At 37.3% G+C, this 20,298-nt stretch overlaps 1 long non-coding RNA gene and 1 pseudogene across 3 annotated transcripts; one reads left to right on the top strand and one right to left on the bottom strand.

Moving 5' to 3' along the window:
- On the bottom strand, positions 1 to 8,606 carry LOC140002791 (uncharacterized). 3 transcript variants are annotated; one of them, XR_011810315.1, is made up of 5 exons: positions 7,778 to 8,606; positions 6,947 to 7,035; positions 3,518 to 3,580; positions 2,857 to 2,974; positions 1 to 2,675 (listed from the first exon to the last, which is right to left on the bottom strand). It is a non-coding gene; the product is annotated as an uncharacterized lncRNA (long non-coding RNA). The 3 variants fall into 3 exon arrangements; XR_011810314.1 differs by lacking the exon at positions 7,778 to 8,606 and adding an exon at positions 7,363 to 7,572; XR_011810313.1 differs by lacking the exon at positions 7,778 to 8,606 and having other exon boundaries at positions 6,947 to 7,572.
- Positions 7,520 to 18,947, top strand: LOC140002778 (serine/threonine-protein kinase RIO2-like; annotated as a pseudogene).
- Positions 18,948 to 20,298: the final 1,351 nt, after the last annotated feature.

Genomic DNA, 20,298 nt, shown 5'->3' with positions numbered 1-20,298 from the left:
CAAAGTCGGTGAAGATTCCTGGAAGGAGCTGAGTATCGGTGTACACTCAGGAGATGACCAATGACACAAGACATGGGATGACAACCGCACATTTATATTTGCCATCAAAATTTTTGAGAAAATAGTTAACTTGAGACTCCTAGCTATACTTGAGAACAAATTGCAAGATATTTTTGCATACTAAGTTACAGAAAATAATCCTATGACACATTTTTCAAATAAATCAAATAAATACAATTAGATAACATTTCATTTACTGGGGCTAGCATCCTTTATTATATTAACATCATGCTCAAATTTTTATTCTAAAGTTTATTTTAAAAAATCCATTATTTCTAATGATAAAAGAACATAAAGTGAAGGCATCCAGTATCTACCACACTGTGTTGGGTTTATGAGGCAAGGTTTTGGCAGAGATTGCCCTCCAGACTGTGGAGAAGACCACAGTGAAGCAGTCCTCCTGCAGACCACGGAGGCCCCTGCAGCAGTTGGTTGTGCTCTGAAAAATGCTGCTGCCCATGGAGAGCCCACACAGGTGTTTTTTTGGCAGAACTGTGGCCCAAGTTGGGCCCATGCCTGAGCAGTCTGCTGCTGGAGGACTGCACCCCACTGGAGCGTTCTTGAAGAATGGCAGCCAGGGAGAAAGGGGAACTTGTTAGGAGGAAGGAGTGACAGAGGCTACCTGTTACGAAGAGACCACAACCTCCACTGCCAGCCTCTCACACCATTCAGGGCTCAGGGTGCTGAGGTGGAAGAGTTGGGAGTGAAGTTGAGCCTGGGAAGAAGGAGCAGGTGAGGGGCAGCTGTTTTTGTTTTGTTTCTCACCACGCTTCTTTATTTTTACTTGACAATAAACTATAATAAATTTCCCCTAGTCAAGGGTTTTTTGGCCATGATGGTAACTGGTGATTTCCATGTTCTTATCACAGGTTAGGAGCTTTTCCACCCTGCCCTGTCAAGGACAGGGTGTGGGAGGCTGGAGGAGGCTAGGTGGGCACCTGGCAGTTGCCACGGTCAAGCTGTTTTACTGGTAAATAATATTCATGGTGTATTTGGGTGACCCCTGAAGAGACACTCCAGAATACAGACCCAGGTCTGTATTTCCATGAAAAATACATGCCAAAACAAGCTCATTTTAAAAATCTTACCCCCTTTGCAGAAACATACCTGTCTCTAAAGGGAAAGAGGAAAAAGAGAAAGAATTAAATGAAGCATTTGCCCTGCCAATAACCATTATTTATTAATGGCAACACCTCACACATAGTCTGAATTAATCATATTGCTTACAGAGTTTGCATTTACTGCAAGGTAAGTTTTAAATTTTTATAGATGGTTAAAATATAAATGTATCCTAAATTCTCAGAAAGTTGCAAGCATAGAGGAGTAATGACTCTAAATTTCTTTACGAGCATTACATGGGCAAAAATATATGCTGGGTTTTGACTGCGGATTGGATTCTCGTTAGAGAGAATACTTTTCTTCTTATTTTTTTTTTTTTTTTTTTTTTGAGCAGAATAATAAGGGTGTATTCTTATAGCTCCCTTTCTACCTCTACAATTACTTTAAAATGTTGTGAAGACTCAGCTTCTCAGCACAAGCTAAATAGGCAGTTCTTTGCCAAGATCCCTGTCCATTGTGCATTCATGAAAGCAAACATGAATGCCATTGATCCCAGCAGGAAGGCTTGCAGGCTTGACACACTCTGTGCCAAAGCAAGGGCTCTAATTAGTGATCCTTCCAGCTGGACAGTAAAGGCCTTACCCTTCCTTAGGGAATAATAAGACAGGCAGTGTCTGAAGTCCCCAAGTAAGCTTTATAGAATAGGGAGCATGCAGAGAACTGCATTAAAGGCACTAAACCAGCCGACACAGGTGACCGAACAGTGAACTGTGCACTTGGCAATGAACAGAAAAATGCCTGCTACACAAGCATCATCCGGTCTTTGGTTCCTCCTGTTTGCCTGAATTACTGTCAGAATTCAAAGGACTGTAATGGATGGCGCAACTATTTAAAAGAAAGCAATAGATTTGTTGCAACAGTGATAGTTTTGAATATCTTCAAACCTTTTCTTCAAAAACAATGCTTGTTGACAATACAACATACCAATTCATAACATCACCATTCTTTGCAGAATAATGATAAAAAACTCATTAGCAGTAACAGGCTTTGAAAAATAGGCAGCATGTGTAATTTCGGCACTTCAAAACTGTTCGCAATAAAGGCACTTTTAATTATATTTCTTTATAAAGAAAAATTATCTAAAGGATTAAAAATAGAAAGTCCTTTCATAGTAAAGATTACTAGCACTAGACTGCGAACACTGTAACCAGAGAAAAGCACTTGTACATATATGCAAAGTGTACATCTAGGTTTCTGTATATAAAAGATCTTATACAACTTCTTTTATTGCATTGCTGCTTCAGAATTCTGACAACCACAATATTCAAAACGAGAGTTTCACTGAAAAAGCAGGATCTACTGAAAACAGTGGCTTATTTAAACATACTTTACATATAAGCGCATGAAATGTATAAAGAAGCATTGACATCTTGAAAGATTACAATGCCAAAAATTGCGTGAAGCTACAGTAGAAAAAAAATCCAAATGGTATATGCATATCCATTGTATACATCAATTATCTATTAACAAATTCCCAACGTAGATAAATTCCTCCTCTGTTAAAAAATAAAAATAAAAAAATCATAAGTTAACACTTTTAAAAATAAACTAGAACGTACAAGTTTACACCCTTCTAATCCAACCACATTTGCTTTTTGAAAGCAAATGCAAATTCTAAAAGTGAAATATTAAAAGTATTTAAAAACGAAAATTTTTCACTTAGAATTATTATCCTACCTTGAGAACTGCAGTTTCTTTAGCCAAGCAAAATGCTTGGTCCTTCTGATGTTTGTTCCATTTTCACATCAAGTGGATATTAATTTTAACTACTAGCTTTCACTGAGAATCTTTCATTCTTGAAGAGAAATAAGAAAATTACTTATTGAAAACAAACAAGTCTCATTTCAAGATAGCAGCTTTTAGCCAATAGTTTTCTGATTTTCTACCTTTTGTTTAATACTGGTTATTCTTACTTGCCTGAAAGACTGCTACATTTCTCTTATCAGCAACATTATTATATTTTTTCTAAAAATAAGATTGAAAAAAGAGAGGAAGAAAGGCTGTAAACAAAAAGCTGTAGAATACAAAGGCAGTTAAAAGTTGGCTTCACAGCTCCTCAAAATAAATACTGAAGGATTATGATTCTGTAACCACAATCAGGATCTTTTTTACATCAAAGCTAGAGAAAAAGTAATGATATTAGTGCTTTGGACTCTAAATGGAACATACTGTTATTGCTGGGCAATAACTGTCCTTGTGCTGAGTGACAAAAAAAAAAGGGGAAAAGGCGCACTTCCCCTCCCACATTCCCTGTATATCTCTAAAAATAAAGGACAGGTGAATATTCAAGGTGAAAATCAATATAATTTTTAAGATAGCCAGGAAGCCTTTAAATTACCTGAAGCACATTCTGTGCTCATTTAAAGAACATTCTGTATGCAGGCTGTAGTAAGAAAAGTATCTGTAGAATTAAGCAAAAGATCAATGAACAAATTTTCAGTGTACCACAAACACAAAGAATTCATAATGTAATAGTTATAAAACAATTGACTTTATGATTGTTTAATATTATCACAGGCTCATAGAGATGTATATTCAAGGTATTATAAGGTTGCATTAAAGAAGGTCACATTAAAGTGAGGACAATAGCTCTGAATCTCAAAGGATTTGGTCTAAGAATGTATTGGAAAACGAGAGATTCATAATAGTTTTTTCAGCCTGTTTTAGCATGTTTTCTAATACCATGAAGTCTTATGACATATTTAAAGTCAGTTTAAAGCTTATTTTTCTTCATTAAGTCAATAAAGTGTGTTTTTCCTACATTCATGCTATCTATAGCACTTTGGTTTGCACTTCCGGATGCAGCCCAGCTAGTATGCATTTTCTTCTACATTCACTAATGAGGTGGTACAAAAATAAAAATAAAAATCAGGGAATAAATTAGGAGACTAAAATGCAACCTACAGTGAGATGCAATCTACAGGTGGAAAAACATAAAAATTGAGAAGTATGTCAGCGTAAATTCATAGAATCATAGAATCATAGAATATCCTGAGTTGGAAGGGACCCTTAAGGATCATCAAGTCCAACTCTTGACACCGCACAGGTCTACCCAAAAGTTCAGACCATGTGACTAAGCGCACAGTCCAATCTCTTCTTAAATTCAATCAGGCTCGGTGCAGTGACCACTTCCCTGGGGAGCCTGTTCCAGTGTGCAGCCACCCTCTCTGTGAAGAACCCCCTCCTGATGTCAAGCCTAAACTTCCCCTGCCTCAGCTTAACCCCGTTCCCGCGGGTCCTGTCGCTGGTGTTAATGGAGAAAAGGTCTCCTGCCTCTCGACACCCCCTTACTAGGAAGTTGTAGACTGCGATGAGGTCGATTGTTAATTGATTGTTAATTGATTGTTATGCTCTGGTAAAAGACGTATTCAAGTGGAGAGAATATCTGTCCAGGCTTGGAGTCAATCATATGCAGTCAGTAGAACCTGGCTCAAATAACAAAACCAGTTTCTGACACTAGGTCCTTACTGCTTCAAAAATGAGCAGCTAGGTTCATTTGATGCTAGACACTGCCCCTCTGGTAGTCTACCCAGGGCCTAGAAGGGACATACCTCCAATCTCTAATGACCTAATAGGTGGGCTGGCAGGAAACTGGCCATCCAGAAAATGACAGGTCCAAGTTTGAGGTTTGATAGGAAGGTTTTGAGAGCTCTCGCTTTGTCACAGCCTGCCAGTTTTCTATGCCCAGGAGAGAGCTCTACTCTTTTTCTTCTCATGGTTTTATTCTCCATCTGAACACATAGAAACTGGCTTCAAAGTCTCAATTCTCCCCACACTGTGATCAAATAAATGAAGTAGTATCGAGGCTCATTCTGATCTCTCCACTCTAATTTATGTACCAGAGCTCTCTAAATGGCATCTGACAGACAAACTCCCTCTGCACCCATGTCTCTGGCTGGACAGCAATTCAAATTCAAATAATAATAATAATAATAATAATAATAATAATAATAATAATAATAATAATAATAATAATAATAATAATAATAATAAAGCTCTCTGTCTTTCCTTCCTTTTTTGAAAACTAAGCAGTTATCACAATGAGAAAGAAAAATGACTGCCCTCCTTAAGACATATGCAAACAACAGATGATTGATGATTATAGAATTTGGCTTACAGAACCTTAGTAACCAGTCAGAAGAACTGCCAATGGCATATACATGTATACAATTTTACCACATGGCATCAACTTGTACCCACCTCTGACTGCCACACACCTTAAGTTAGCACCACTCAGTCTGCAGGAAGGGGCTGTTACCTGCCTTTAATGTTAAATGTTTAATGTCTAAAAAACACACTACTGTGTATAGAACTTGTTGGAAGTCTCTCACCAAACATAAGAAACTTAACTAGCTTAGCAAACGAGCCAACCTTTCAGACTTTATGTTTATCCCTACTACTGAGAGCAGTACCACCACGATGAGGCAGAGCTGAGAAGCCTGCATGTGTGGAAAGAAACCTCACTAATGTACTGCACGAGCGCTAAGCTTTACATACTGCTCAACGTGAGCATTAAAATAATGGTGTGCTTTGCAAGCCCTATAGTTTTTAACAAATAAAAGAATCTGAAAAGCTGAATTAGTAAGTATTTTAGGAAAGACTTAAGTGTTAAATATTCTGTATCACTGAATTAAAGCTGAAAGGTTCCCATGTTATCCACTCTAAAAATATCCACTACCCTGCTTTACAGCCTTTTGGAGGCTGTTTTCAGCTACGATGGGGGAATAGACCCCAGCTAGACCTCACACGTATCGGACAAGCCTCAACTCCAATGCAAACGGAGCTGTCTGACCACCAACTAAGGCTCATGAAGTGACTAAACACTTCCTTGACAAGTGCCAAATGCTGATCTAAAATTCCAGATATAAACATGTAGGTAACATAGAGCCACCACTGTGGGCTCTTTATACATACAGCAATTACTTTTTTTTTTTTTTTTTTTTTTTTTTACTAATTCAGACACCTTAGCAATTACCTAAACTATAAACTTTAACGCTCCCACAATCTATTCCCTTTAGGTTTATTACTAATTTTCATTTGAAACGGAACACCTGAAGCAATAAAACTGCTAAGCATTCATATCTATCTTGAGAACAGTAGTTTCCTAAAACTACTATGACAGAGCCCACTATATGAACTGCACTGTTCAAACCTTACACTAACCTACAGCTTTTGGGGATTTATAAAACTCCTTGCAGAAGAGAATGTGCAGCATTTGTACACTTGGCATGGATTCTGCTATTCATTAGAAAAACTTTATAAACACTGAGTTTTTTCTGACACCACAATGATCATTCATGTACATACACATACACATGCATGCATATAAAATGGGTGAAACCTATAATGCTTAAAAATACAAAAAATTGAATGTACTTATGTGTATTCTTCATGATGTCAGCCAGGTCCTTAGAAGTATACTGACCAGTCAAAAATAACAGTATTTTTTACAGTGCTTATTAACAGTTACATCAGTACAGACTTCTAGAGAAGTTTCATGGTTAAACTTCTGACTTTAAGATCACATTTTGTTTTTTGCTTTTTTGTTTGTTTGTTTGAACTGTTCGTCTGTTCATGCTGAAATTTAAGATCTGATTTCACAAATTCAACTTTCCAGATGCCTTAAGAGCCAAGAATTAAATTCTGGATAGCCTTACTGTCCACTATATTATGCATATATTGAAACAGCCAGCCTCTTAATTAGCTGATTATACAGGGAGTTAACATCCCCTTTTTTTGCATGGAGTTACCTCATTTGGATACTCACGTTGCAGTCACATATTCCTCATGTTTCTAGCAGAAATACTTTATAGACTAGTCCATATAGGCAGCTTATAAGAAGGACTACACGAGGACCTACGTGAGAAACCAGAAAATAATTTCTCTGCCATGCCATCTTGCAGGACGGAGGGGGAAGGAACCACCACCAAAAAACACTTCAGTTTCATCTCCTGTTTTCTAAAACACTGCCGCCCCCCAGAGGCAGCGGTTCGCGAGCTGCAGCTCTGTCAGCTAAAATTTGCAAAATTCGAGCAAAATTTGAGCGCCTGGGAAACATTGCTGGGCGTTTTCGCGTTAACCGGTGCAGACAGAGGTAACCGTGATAACATATAATGGAAAACCAGCCTCCGTGAGCAACATCACACCGCAGGTTAGACATGATTTGTTCCCAGGTATTGCTACCTAACCACACACGGATGGGATGGCTGCAGCTGTATTTCTGCCTCTTTGGGCCCCGGTATTAGTTATGGCAATAACGGGGTGTCACGGCGAAGAAACGTGTCCGCCCCGGGACTCGAACCCGCCACCCCCGGGTCTGGAACTTCTTTTAAAAGAAACACATGCATAATATGGAATGAAATGTTGTGTAATTTATTTTTTCCTAGCTGTCCAGGGCTATCGGTTAACTAATGCAGGATATGATTACCTTGCCTTGAGAACTCTGTCTTCCCGGCAAGTCATCAGTTCTGTTGGAAACCAGATGGGTGTTGGCAAAGAATCAGGTAATTTAAAAAAAGTGTTTTCAGTATATATATTTTTTTTTTAGAAGAAATGGGTCTGTATTTTTGTTAATTTGTTGGAAACTTGGTGAATTTACCTTTGGATAGTCATATCAGTTAATCTGTCAAACACCAAAATTTATGGTCACTTCAAGTTCTGTGTGAGTCTTGACTACATCTGATTTTTTTCGCAAGTGTTGTTCCACTTTGACCATTTTGTACAATTCTTGGATGGTTCCTTAAAAGGTATTTTGCAAACAGGTGACAGTTGTCTTGTGACTTGCAAAGAATTTTGAAGCCTTCTGTCAAAAAGATTAACATCAAATGTTTCATCCCACCTAAAAAAAAAAAAAGTAATATACAGTCCAAACTATTGGAGTGCTATCTTGGTTTCTCATGCTCATATGTTGATTGTAATTTGGCACAGCATGTCTTTTGTCATTAAAAAATGACGAAAAAAAAAAAAGAGGATTATTGGGGACAAATGGTAAAAATGAAACATAGCCAATTGCTAACACTGTTTTAAAGTAAGAGGTACCTTGAGTTTTCTGTCCAGTCAAGAGAAGTCTTTTCTAGTGTGCCATTAAGTTACTTCTTATCCCCTAGTCTGAAATATGTTTCAGATCAGATGGATGGTTCAACCAGATGATCTTGGAGGTCTTTTCCAACCGTAATGATTCTATGATATTCTACTAGTGGAGCAGCATAATCTCTTCACCAATGACTTCTTCTTGTTCAGATTTGTAATACATAATATACAAATTTGGTTGTCTTTTCTGTTAAAAGAAGTGTAGTAGACTTTGCTATTCCAGAAATAGCAGTTACAAGAAGTCAAGCAACCGATTTCTCACTGCACTGTTGCATTATATACCTGTCAGATACCATTTATTTCTCAGATCTGTGCTGCTGTTTTTTCTCCTAGATATTTATATTGTTGCAAATGAAGACGAGCAGCAGTTTGCAATGAAATTGCACAGGCTTGGAAGAACTTCCTTTCGCAGCCTGAAAAATAAGCGTGACTACCATAAGCACAGGCACAAAATGTCATGGCTGTATTTATCCCGGCTAGCAGCAATGAAAGAGTTTGCCTACATGAAGGTAGGTGGTTGTTTGCACCATATTAACAACGATGTAATAGTCTGGAATGTACTTCTCAGATTATCTTCTCATCACTTCATATTTGCAGTATATGTTAGGATGTATGCTTTTTATTTGTTTTTTTTTAGTGGACTTAAAGTATACATTTCAGAGAATGACAGTGCTGATGCCTTTTGTATACTTTCAAGTGACAAAATCAAACTTTGCCATGGAAGTCGTATGGAACTGAAGCAATTTCCATAAAATTTCAGGTGAAGCTGTCCAGTCATCTGAGTCTTAATAAAGGCAGTGAATAAACTATCGCCATTTCACTTAACCTTGTCTTAGGAAAGACTATATGCTAGGGAAAATTTGTGAAGTATCTACTAGTATTTTAGTCTTGTCTATTTGGATCACTTCCACAAACATAATTACAGAGTATTTGTTAGGTCTGTAAGCGATGAGTTTCAAACTGGGAGGAGAGCACACTGAGAGCAGCCCTGCAGAGAAGGACTTGGATGTTCTGGTGGATGAAAAGCTTGACATAAGCCAGAAGTATTTGTTTGCATCCCTGAAGGCCAGCAGCCTCCTGAGCTGCATCAACAGAGGAGTGGCCAGCAGGTGGAGAGAGGTGATTGTCTCCCTCTGCTCTGCCCTTGTGAGGCCCCACTTGGAGTGCTGCATCCAGGTTTGGGGCCCCCAGCGCAAGAAGTATGTGGAGCTGTTAGAGTGGGCCCAGAGGAGGACCACAAAGGTGATCAGAGGGGTGAAGCACCTCTCCTGTGAAGAAAAGCTGAGAGTCAGGGTTATTTAGCTTGGAGAAGAGAAGGCTTAAGGGAATGCTAATAGCAGCCTGCAGTACTTAAGGGGGCCTACTGGTAAGCTGGGGAGGGACTCTTTCAGGGAGTGTTGTGATAGGACAAGGAGTAACAGTTTTAAATTAAAATAATGGTAGATTGAGATTAGATACTAGGAGGAAATCCTGTGCTCAAGATGGTGAGGCACTGGCATAGGCTGCCCAGAGAAGCTGTGGATGCCCCATCCCTGGAGGTGTTCAAGGCCAGGATGGATGGGGCTTTCAGCAGCCTGGTCTAGTGGAGGTGTCCCTGCCCATGGCAGAAGGGGTGGAACCAGGTGGTCTTTAAGGTTCCTTCCAACCTGAGCCATTCTGTGAATCAAGTGAATGATTTGGTAAATATGGTTAGAGCAAGCTAACAGAGCTACAAAATACTATGGCCTACCTTTAGTTAATCTTTAATGTAGTGTAATACTGGATATTAATATTTAAGAAGAAACTTTTGCCTTACTGAGACTGAGTGTGGATTACCTGACCAGGCCAAACTGTATTTACAAGAACTGTTGAACCTTTTTCTAACGCCCTATTCCCAATTATCTGCTGGTGGTTTCTTAAGCTAACAGACCAGATACGATTCTGCTGTTTTTCTATCCCGTTGTGTTTTCCTGCCACCTGCAGGATAACTAAACTCTGGAAAATACAGAAGCATAGTTAGTAGTGAAAGTTCAGATTGCTCTTCCTCCTTAAGCACATGATTTGACTTTTACAGTTAGCAGTTGAATAATGTGTAGGATGCTGCTTCCGCAATGGTGCTTAACTGCTTATCTTATATTTGTAGTTTGTCATGTATGTAATGTTTTCTTAATGGTTATCTTTTGTTTTTTCAATATGTTGTCTCTTTCCAGGCTTTGTATGACAGAGGATTTCCTGTTCCAAAACCTGTAGACTACAACAGGCATGCAGTTATTATGGAACTCCTTGATGGCTACCCTTAGTAAGTTTGGAAGCTTGAAGTCTGTTTTACAGAAGCCCTAACAACGATAGGTTCAGTAAGACAGCAGGGATGACGTTTTTCCTTATCGTGTGAGTCAGTTCTGATCATGCTGAATAAAGCATGAATAAAGTCAGGCCCAGAACGGCTAGGGTTCTGCTTCATTATATTTGGAGAAATTGGTGAGAGAAGGAAAACTAAAAACATACTCTCTTTGTCCAAAAAGACTGGTGGAAATAGACTTTTTTTTTTTTTTTAAGTACGGAATACATCAGAGGAGCAATGTGATACAGAGGTTAGTGCTACAACCATTTTCTACACAGAAATTTTATGTTCTATATGTTATCTATTCAATGATATTCAATATTGATATATTCAGTATATCAAATATTCAGTATTGAGTTGTGTATCCTCCACGTTCTGAGCTCCAGTTCATGATCCATGTTGTGGTAAAGATTCAGGTAGGATTACAACTTGTACAGTTGCCATTGTAGAACTTCTGTGTTGATTTTTTTGGGGGGTGTTTGTTTTTTGTTTGTTTTATTTTTTATTTTATGTGTTTGTGTGCATTGAACGCTGTTTTTTGCTCAAGGAAGATTACTTTTCTTCAGTTTTTCAACATCCAGAAACATGAAAAAATGTTGAATTTTGTATGTGAATGAATGGCTTGTTTTGTTTCCATAGCAGAATGCAAAATAGCTATTTGATACTCTATATAATGTACAGTAACAAAGGTTCAGTGTAATTAATCCCAAAGTATACAGTTGAAGAGTTACATTGAAGAAGTGCCTTTTAAGACTTTATTCTATCCCGTTTCCCCGCCTTTGTTAAATAGTTCCACATCTGTCCTGTAGACAGAAAGCTTTAAAGTTACATGTGGGCATTGCAGGTGAGGCTTACCATGCTATCCCAGTTCTGCAATTTTAACTAAGCATTTCCTGAAGGAGATGCTGTACTAGATGAGAAATTATTTCAGGTGATCAGCATCTCAGAAGATACCAGTTTAGATGACTTCCAAATTCAAAGAACAAATGATATGTTTTATGATACAGACCTCTGGCTATAAGAAATGTCACCAATTAATTTTGCTGTTAATATGAAAATATTCAACAGCAGCCTATTACAGAGCTGCTTGAATTCCATTGTGTTTTGTTTGTATGTGCAACTGATATGTTCTCATAACACTACAGTGTTGCATTCAGGCCAAAATATATCACAAATTAGCTGTAAATGACGGCTTCTTGACAGCTCCTGGTATAATAAGACAGCTGCCTATTTATTCTGCTTGTAAAAATAAGGTGATGTCTATTCTGCGCACTTTTGGGGCAAAACATATACTTTGCTTTTATTCTGGAGTTTATGCTGGAGTATATTCTGGAGTGCTTTAAGCTTTTTTTTTTGGTTTTTGTTTTGTTTTTTTTTTTTTGCTTTGCCTTATCCCCAGCTTAGTCTTGAAAACACTTTTTTGTGAGACATTTGAATGGCATTTGAATACAAGAAGACCTAAGTTACCTAAAACAATCCAGACATAAAAATTCGCTGATCCATTGTTTAAATTAGGCAGCATAACCATCGTGTTTGATAGGAGTACAAGAGACAAAGGGCTTTAGTTAAAATGACGGATTTAACCTGGAGATAGGAGAAGCTTTCTCCCCATGAGGGCAGTGTGGTGGAGATTGCACAGTATGTTTCCATCCCTGGAAACTTTCAAGCCCGCATTGGTAGAGCTCTGATTAGTCTCATCTAATCTCAGAATTGACATAGCTATGAGCAGAGTATTGGACTAGTAACCTCTGGAGATCCCTTATGACTCAAATTGTGACCCTGTCATTCTCTCAGGTGTAACTCATATGCCTTGTCTATATTTTTAAATTAACTCCTTCAGGGTTCAGGATATTTTCTTTTTTATTTAACTTTCCAGATGCCAAGTACACCACGTCGAAGACCCTGCTGCTGTCTACGGTGAATTAATGGATCTAATTGTAAAACTTGGCAATCATGGTTTGATTCATGGGGATTTCAATGAATTTAATCTCATACTGGATAATGATGATCATGTCACTATGATTGATTTCCCTCAGATGATATCAACATCACATCCAAATGCTGAATGGTACGTACAAATGATGTATGCAAAATAAACCAGTTAAGTGCTGATAACAACAAATAGTCAACCATGATTTGTTTTCATAAGCCTGCTTCAAATTCTTTTTCTACTGTTTTCACCATACATTACAAATGCAATTTGTTTCATGAATGAGTAGAAATCTCCTTAGGATAAATGTGTAATTAATTGCTTCTCAGTTAATATTATTTCTTTCAATTAAGAAATGAATAGAAATAATCTGCATTTATGTATGTATACCTACACGTGTACTTTCTCACTTCGAGTCACTGATGGTTATTAATATTCAAATAAAAGGCAAGAAAGTAGAGTAAAAGTTTGTCATACCAGTAGACTTAATTTCCTTGATTATTGCATTTTTACAATTCTGTATTTTTTAAACAGGTATTTTGACAGGGATGTTAACTGCATTAAGGAGTTTTTTAAGAAACGCTTCAACTATGAGAGTGAGCTCTTCCCATCATTCCAAGATATCAGGTAAAAAATGCCAGCTGACTCGTAATTCCCCCATGTTATGGTAGTTACGTTGGTTTTCTGAGAAAAATGGATGCCTCTGAGAGATGATTTTAGAAGTGAACAGGGGGAAAAAGAGCCAATTTGAAATATTTTTGTCATTCTTACAGTAAAAAGGATCCATACTGTCTTCACTGGCAGTTACTAAAAGTGGTTTCCAAAAACTGAAGCACGTCTTAAAATCTGCTGTCTCCTTTGTCTTACCTCTTGCAGCTAGGGGAAAGAGATACATCCAAATGCCGTAAATGTTACGGTGACGCAGAATTAGTTTCTCTGACTCTTAAAACCATATTTAACAGTCCTGGGGGATCAAGTATTAACTTAGTTTTTAATTTTAAATTTAATTTTCAAAATGCTAGTACATGTGGTGACCGCCTCTTCAAATATTATCTTCAAAATTTTCCTACTGTAGTTTGTCCCTTTTGAAAAGCAAACAATTTTCTCACATATTTTAAGAGCAAAGCTGATTCAGTTAAAAGGGTTTTATATCACTCTGAGCCCTTTCTCAAAGGGGAATTGTCTGTGTGTGTGTCAACATGTCCTTCATCGTTCTGTTTGCACAAGCATAATTTAAGTATTATATTTGTTAAAATCAAATTGTTTGCTTTCAGTAAGTGCTGATTATGAAGATGGAATCATCTTGTATGAAAGTCTGGTTCTGTCAGGCTACATTCTGCTAACTACCCAAAGCCCTGCACTGTAATATGTTACCTATGTTCCAATGGAGTATACTCTTTTTGTTAATAGCATGGTAATTATAGTCTAACTTGATAGTATTTTTAATCCAAAATACAGCATAATGATTTGATATATTAAAAGAAAGCTCACTTCTATTTCTTTCAGGAGAGAGAGTTCTCTTGACATAGAGATTGCTGCCAGTGGAAATGCAGGAAGATGATGAGCTGCTTTTCCCAGAGTGCTCTGATGAGGATGATCATACAACAGAGGAGAGGGAATTTGTAGAAGATGCTGAAAGTAACGCCAACTTCCTCAGCCAAGATAAAGAAAACAATGCAGACTTCATATATGAAGTGGTTTCTGAGAGCAGAACCTCTGAAGACTTGTTATCACAGTGAAGATGCTGAAGCCACAGAAAGTAGTGAAAATTCACAAGGACTGAGTATGTCAGAGTTGAGTTCAGCCTTAGAAAAGGTTGAAGGGCAGCCTGTGCTTTCGAAGTCCAGTGAAGATGCAGAGAGTTGTGCACTTGGTTTTTCTGAGCACAAAAGAATACCTGACAATGCTGCTGAAAATCAGACAGAGGGCAGCAGTGCTAAGGACAACGATGAATGCCCTGATCTGGTTGACTTGTCAACTTTAAATAAGGAATTGAGACCTTACAGGTAAATACTTACATTTACTGTCTAGTGGTGTGGTGAAATTTTCTTCTTTTTTCTTTATTTCTAGTAATAATGTGAGTAAAAGGGTTTTTTTATATTAAAACGCTGCTGCTGCTAAGTAGCTTTGACAAGTGAGTTTATAATTAGAGTGCTCTTTCTCAGCCTCTGCCCCTCATTCGGCTGAAATTAGCAAGAACAAGCTCTTTGGAATATATTATTCAAATATATTTTACTGAACGTCATACCATGTGGCTTTTAATGCCTTTACTGACACACTTGGAAATTCCTTCTTACCTTTAAGCTAACCCCTTCTTATATAAAATTCAAACTATTAGTTTGCAAGCTCCCCAGGTACCTGAATGCATATATAAAGTTCATATACCCTGTTTTCTTTTTGAATTTTTCCTTTTTCATGAAATTCTACGCCTAGGCAATGTACAGAATCTGAATTAATCTTTTTAGTGTTCTGAAGCTTCTTTTTCTTACACTACTTTGTGTAGTATGTATGTGGCTATTGCACTATAATCCTTCCTGTCATAAAATATGTTTTTTGAACTAGTGTTAATATTTCAAATGTAAATGTTCTTTCTGTAGTACTCAAATGTTCTGCTAGCACTTTTGATTGTATATCAAAAAAATGACTGAAACATGATGCTCACTGAATGGAATAAAACATTAATTTACATATTTTAGAAATGAAGACAGTATGGTTCATATTGCGGAGCACAGAACAAGAACTAAAAGTACGTCAGCCAGCAGTGTTGGGAGCTGTTCAACCATTCCACCGGTAATTATTATTGCTACTGTCTAGTTTACTCTCATACACCATCTTAGGACGTAGCTGTTGAAGATATTTTTACAAATACGTAGTTAGCAGTAACTGTCTTTAATTGATTACTACTATGTACATCTTTGGTTTGTAGTTCCATGTTCACAGAAAATAGGTCTGATGCTTTCTACATGTTTACAAGTGAATTATATCCAGTGCTGTACTTCATGTGTTGTTCTTTGCTCTTTCACAAAAGCTCTACTCCGGCATTAGCAACTTTAATTTCATTTCTGTTGCTAGAAATCAATTCTGTTGCCCATAATTAATGTTTTTGTATTTTAAATTTGCATGCGTGAGTAAAGATTTAACTTGGCCTTTTTTCATCTGTCTTTTTAACACATCTCTTACCACATTTCTGAAACATAGATATGAATTCATTGTGGTCATGGTGTCTTTGGCAATATGAATTTGACTTTCAGCATTACATAAATCAATACTTTGTGGCAGAATTTTACATCTTTCTTCATCCCTACTCAGTATACTATCCAGTATGGCTACCTCTATCACATTTTAAAGAGTGTGTCTAAATTTTAAATGGAAGAAAGGCCAGTTTTATGCATAAATAAATGTGTTAGGGAACAGCATGTTTGCAAGTTGTGTAAGACTTTTACAGGACTTCGTGTGAAGGAAAGAGAGACTTTTGTTAGTCATCCCTGTTCTTACTGTAGGACATGGCCTTGTGCCTTATTAAGGAGAAAAAGAATTAGCCTTGAATTATGAAATGAAGTAAAGAAGAGCTAGGATAAATGCTAGGAATCGCCTGGCTTCTGATCCATGCGATACATATTTTTTCCCTTTCAGTTTGCTAACCTAAATGTGTAGGATTTCTTTTGGAATCGCCTATAGATCCCTATTTGAAATTATATTTCTGTACACCAGTAGGTGGTAGCAGTGGTCACTCACTGTAGAAACCTTCCTGATTGTTTAGCGAACACATGTTTTTTCTGTAGGCAGACACATCAAACTTGTTAAAATATTCAAATGGCATTTAAGTACCTAATATTCTGTTCTAAAAGAAAGATAAAAGCAGAAGCAGCTTTCAAGAGATTCAGCCACATAAACATCCTGTGTCAATTTACTTTGTGTAATCTTTCCATTTATATGCTCTTACGCTAAGTAAAATGTTTCTGCCCATTGTTAAATCTTATTTGAACTTTTGAATACTAGAACTAAAGAAAGGATATGCATGATGAGCTATTTGTAACATCAGAATGTGATTGCAAAACGAAAAACACAAAAGGCACTGCAGTAAGACCCACTGAGCTGCTTAGAGCCAATGCCTGTTACTGCTTCTAGCACTTCTCTGTTGTTTATATAGCTTTCTCAATGAAGAAACACATTAAAACATAAGCAGGTTTCCAGATTAAACACACAGAAGGAATTCGTATGGGCATGTATAAACAATAGCAGTAATAGCAGTAGGTGCAGTCATAGCTGGGTGACTGTGCCAAAAAGAAAGCCTTATGAGTTACAGACAATAAGCTATTCCAGACAAAATAAAATGTCTTGTTGTGCTTGTACAAATCTTTGTAGGGACTGCTGCAATTTAATTATAGGAAATAATGCAAACTATGCAAAAATTTAAATAATAAATGATAGATTTGTTTATTCATTTTGCTTACAGTCAGGCTTAGGATGATGGAGAGACTAGTGAGACTTGCATGCTGTGATTGAGCAGTAGTATTTTGTGAATTTACATTTTTGCATAGTGAAAATATCTGGTATTTGTATTGCAAAGTTTCTTCTAGCAAGCCTTGTATGAACTGTGAAGGAAGTCATCTGTCCACTGAAGTGGGAGAAGTAGAGAAGCCTTCTTTCAGAGCTCTGCCTATAAAAAGCAGAGGATGACAATTGTCTTACTGACAGAAGAAAAACATCAGTGGCCCAGTTTAAACTAGTTCTTACCAGCTTTCCTCAGGAATTTCTTCTGGAATATTTTTAAAGAGCATTCACAGATTTAATTTCCAAAATGCTCTTGTTTAAATACTGAGTTCTGCTAAGCTTCCGAGGAAAGAAAGACAGATCTTATACTACTCTTTTTATTCACATTTTTGATAGTCAACCTGCATGTGGTAAAGCTTAGGAAACTACTATTCAGGTGAATACTATGTAATTACTACAGCATTCTTACTGAAATCAGGATTGGGTACCTGGATTTATTGACTACCTTGTATTTGCATAATTTAGTTGTATTAGTCACAGCAGTTTTTAAACAGTGCCAAAAGAATTCTTTCTGGTTCCTGACTTAACTACCAACTTACTACTTAATGTGCTGACAGTATCATAAACAAAAAACAAGGCAAGAGAAATTGGGGTAAATGCAAAAGAAATGTTACTAGATTGTGGGGTAATTTTGCACCAGCAGGTACCTCAGCTCCTCCATGCTTCTCTTAGCCCTGTCCTCAGGTGGAAAAAGGGGGAGAAAACATGATGACGTAAAAAATATTCATGGGTTGTGATAAGGACAAGGAGATCTCTCCTTGTGCTGGAGCAAACTCTCTTGGTCCTTTTTCTACTTACAAGATGTTTGTCAAATCTGCAAGCACAGGACATTATCATTTTTGCTGAAGGCATATGTTTTGCACTGAAAAGTACTGGTTCATTATGATTCCTGAATGAAAGGCACCTAAACTCTGCAAGATATCACCTAAGATGCTTTTTATTAGAGCTAATGCTAAAAGAAAAAAAAAATAGCACAGGTGATCGTACACCCCTTCAAATGCTAGAGCCCTGACCCTGACTCCAAACCACATAGCTATACTGTAGACCTTGTCTTTGATTTTCTTACAAAGAAACAACTTTCAAAGAAACAACTTTACAAAGAAACAACTAAGAAAAGTTGTTTCTTACAAAGAAACAACTCTGCTTGCTCAATTTCTGCTGTTGAGAAGAGGTGAAGTTCTTATTATAACTTCTTTCTGCTCTGTTAGATAAAGGCAAGACCACAGAGCAGTGGTAATCACTGGAACCAGGCGGAAGCTGCCTGCAGGCTCCTCTGTCCCAAGAAGCTGGCTGAGTTTGCCCCAGGCCAAGGGATTTGTGCAGCCCCACAGGGGGTTCTGGGGCCACACAGTATGGGCAGCACAGCACAGGGCAGGCCTGGGCAAACTCGAGTTAACCCTGGTGTGGATCACCAGCTGCTCAGCGCATGGTGGTCTTCTCGACAGGTTCACTACCACATGTTCATGTTAGTACTGAGAATACAGTGTCATTATGGTAATGTTAGTACTAAATGATGTTCAAAAACTTCTGATACTGAATTGTTTATTTATTTGTAGGAACTGGTGAAAAGGAAGATAAAACGTCAGCTGACAAAACAGCAGAAGTCTGCTCTGAGGCGACGACTACAGAAAGGAGAGGCAAACGTTTATACCAAACAACGTCGAGAAAATATGCACAACATTAAGTCAAGCTTGGATGCAGCTAGTTTCTGGGGATAATTTATCATAGCTGCCACCGAACGTGAGAAAACTCACAGTACATACAGCTAAAACAGTTACCTAATAACCAAGCATCCTTTTATACAGTGGAGGAAAAAGTTCTTAACAATACCGTGTATTTTTGGAAACTAATAAACATCACGCTGGTTCCTCTGGTTTTGTTTGCATGATTTTATTTTGTGTTCCTAGTTAAAAATATCGACTGTGATTTAAAATAAATTAGTAGTACTAGGTACGATCATTTAAGTACAGTATTTCCAACAGTATCTTGTTTTAGGTCAATTTTACTGTTTTTGTATAGATTAAGAATCTTCTGATGTGCAGAGGATTCCTCTTTAAAAATTTTCCTTTGTTCCTACAACATAAAATTTAAATGTGAAATTCTGCCCTCAGGTTACAAACAGGTATTTGTTTGATTTAATTAAAAATCAAAAGGAAATAAAAACTGATAGCTTTTAACACTCTAAAATTTCTTTTGAACCTGTACAAGGATCATCAAACAACATGATAATGTACATTCTTTGAACCAAGCAATTCTTGCTTGTTTTTCCTTTCACTCCAGGATCTTGTATAGATCTTGAAAAGATCTATAGATAAGAGAAAAGGAATAAATCAGTGCTGTAGAGATCTGGCAGTCACTCAGGTTTTGAATTTGGCTGTGCAGTTACCAATAAATCTAATTCATTTAACAATTTACATAAAGTGGTGAGCATTCTGAACTTCTCTTTTTAAAAAATATTACCATGGTTTTTTTTTATGTTATTTTGGGTCTCTGAAGACCTAGAAAAACAAGTATCTTGATGTATCTGTGATTTAGGTGAAGAGCCTTCCTAGAGACGTATGACATGGTAAAGTTTGTCATCAACCCATAGTTTGCAACGTTTTAAATCTTTTACTTGGCTGGGGAAATGAGGAAGTTTGGATTTGAGGTTGATTTTTTACTCACACCTGATACTATCTATATTCTACTTTACCCTAACTGAAAATCAGCTTTTAGTCTATTGAGAATTACAGCCTCTGTCCTGTCTTGCAGCATGCTCTGCTTTGAAAGTTTTCAACTTCTGTCTTTTTGCTTTTACAATAAAAAACCTAGTCTTAGCTAGCAGCGGTATACATTCTTAAAAGCATGGCAGGCCGGAGCAGAGATGTAATAGATAAGTGTTTCTTTTAGCATCAAAGCTGCAGGAAGGTCTGGTGACAGAAGTAAGGAAGTCCAATTAAATCTTAAATGTGATTGTTATCAAGGTATGTAGGGCTGTTTCCTGATGCAAATAGCTCTTTTTAGCACGGGCAGAAAAGCAGCCTAATTGAATTTAATTTTATTTCCATTTTAAATGTAAAGGGAAAAAACATATTTTTATGTTTCTACACTCTTATCTGTTAAGGGGTTGTTTCAGTGACTGCTTAATAAGATTTCAGTTGAAGCTCTTTGCATAAGATGTGCACACACTTTTTGGCTTCTAATTTAGAGCTTTTCACAGTGGGTGAGTTCTTTCTGGTGCATGACC

Source organism: Anas platyrhynchos, chromosome 6 (genome assembly GCF_047663525.1).
Source record: "Anas platyrhynchos isolate ZD024472 breed Pekin duck chromosome 6, IASCAAS_PekinDuck_T2T, whole genome shotgun sequence".
In the NCBI taxonomy this organism is placed as follows: domain Eukaryota; kingdom Metazoa; phylum Chordata; class Aves; order Anseriformes; family Anatidae; genus Anas; species Anas platyrhynchos.
The sequence above is the reverse complement of the archived record's forward strand: the minus strand, read 5'-3'. Positions and strand labels throughout refer to the sequence as shown.